Below are 2,500 nucleotides of genomic sequence, written 5' to 3' on the forward strand. Positions count from 1 at the left end.
AGACCCTGCTCGAACTCAGCTCATATCTGGATGCATTGAAACACTCACCCCAGCCCTCACAAAAATAGTGCAGTGTTCACTAAAAACAGGACACTTCCCAGATCCTCTAAAATAATCTTTGGTAATACCACTCCTAAAGAAACCTTTATTAGACCCAGACTGCATGACTAATTACAGACCAGTATCCAACCTCCTATTTCTAGGGAAATTAATTGAAAAAGTAGTGGCAACTCAACTGGAAGCCCATCTATCACGCCTGAACATATTCAATCCTTTCCAGTCAGGCTTCAGATTCTGCCACAGCACAGAAACAGCACTAGTCAGAGTGCTAAATGATCTCTTCATGGCATGAGACAAAGGTGATTACTCCATCCTAATCCCCTAATCCTCCTGGATCTCTCAGCTGCATTTGACACCATTGACCTTAGAATTCTAATACAGCACTTGCACCACATCTGTGGTCTAGGAGGCACAGTCCTTCACTGGTTTAAATCTTTCCTCGCTGGTACATCACAGAGTAATATCAGGATCAAGCTCATCAGCACCGACAGAACTGGCCTGCAGAGGTCCACAAGGATCCATCCTGTCTCCCATGCTATTCGCAATTTACTTACTACCACTGAGGGACATCATTAACTGACATGGCCTAAGGTATCATTGTTACGCGGATGACACACAACTCTACTTCTCCTTTGCTCCAGATACTACAGACCCAGCATGCTGCATAAACAGTTGTTTAGCAGACCTCATAGAATGGATGAATGCTAGCTGTCTCAAAGTGAACCCGGACAAAACAGAGTTATTCTTGGTGAGGGGACCCTGGGCATCAAAAATAAGGCTCTGAACTTGTTAGTTCATTTATACATTTTTGTTACATTTTTATCTTTTTCTCACTTAACTCTTTCTTATTTACTCCCTTAGATGTCACAACTGTCTCTAATATCTCTTTCCTATCAAATATTTTTTCTCCTCTAGAGATGCTTCTCCTTGTTAGACACCGGAATACCCATACATACTTGCAAGCCCCTGGATTATTTAAAGGTACAACTTCTTTTAACACCTAATTCAGGGAAAGGGTGGATCTTTACACTAAACAATGGGGTACTCTCAGATATCTATCTACATAAGACACTACAAATCTATACATTTTATATATGAGCACCCCTAATATAGTTCTGCTCTCTCACAATGTGAGAGGATTAAACTCAGATATAAAATGTAGAAAAGCTCTAAATATAAGCAGCTAAGGGCAAACATTATTTTCTTGCAAGAGACACATTTTGAGAAAAGTCACATCCCTAAATATTGGTCTCATTAGTATCCCTTGCACTTTCACGCCTCCATGACTAGCAAAAAATGAGGGGTATCAATTTTGTTCCACTCCTCCTTAAATTTTACAGTGGAAGATAAATTCATAGACCCGGAGGGGAGATATCTCATAATAAAGAGACACATGTATGGAGCATAAATGATTTTCTGTAATGTCTATGCTCCTAATGACAAACAAGAACATTTTTTCCTGCATCTTGCATTTACTAATGCACTAGAGGAATACCAGGCCCTTTGTAGCAGGAGATTTCAATGTTTCCCTTAAACCTAACCAATCTTCCCCTAAAATCACTCTCTCCCACTTTTAAATCAGATACAATAACAAAATTAAAACAATATTAGATATATTCACATGACACATCATACTTGATTCATAGAAAATATTATATGGAGACACAACACACCATACTTTCTATTCTGTAGCTCATAAACGATATTTTAAACTTATTTTTAAGTCAGATTTTAGTAGTTAATCTGGTCTCTTTCTCTATTAGTCCATGTGTCTGTTTGGATCATTCTGTAATACGGGTAGAACTTAATGGTTTCCTCCCGCCAAGCGCAAATGAAAATTGAATCTATGAACCCCTGTTGTTGAAAGATCCAATTCACAGGGCAACTATCTTTCAATATCTGCTAGAATTTAGGCAAATCAATGCTGAAACAACTTCTAACCCAACACTCCCTTGGGCAGCCCACAAACAATATTTGCAAGGGCTTTTGATCAAATTGAAATCTCAACTGAAAAATAAAAATAAAAACACATTTCTAAAGCTACAACACAAAATACACCAGTTAGAAATACAGCATTGGGAGACTGGGTCACCCTCAGTGCTCAAACTACTCATGACAAAGCACCAATCCTTAGACCTTATCCTACAGAACGTGTCACTAAGAGCTAGTCATAGATTAAAAGAAAGATATTTTATTTTTGCATATAAACTGGATACATTTATAGCATCTAAACTAAGAGACTAGATTAAAGATATTTCTATACTGGCTTTGCGTAAACCTTGTGGAGAAACGATATCTCACCCTTTAGAGATAGTGGATGTCTTTGCCAGCTATTACAGATCACTATATGATGGGAAGACAGTCACTAAATCTGCACACACTACCTCACTTCTTAACCAATTTTTAACAGATGCTAATCTACCAAAGGTATCACTACACG

Source organism: Bombina bombina, chromosome 4 (genome assembly GCF_027579735.1).
Source record: "Bombina bombina isolate aBomBom1 chromosome 4, aBomBom1.pri, whole genome shotgun sequence".
Taxonomy (NCBI): Eukaryota; Metazoa; Chordata; class Amphibia; order Anura; family Bombinatoridae; genus Bombina; species Bombina bombina.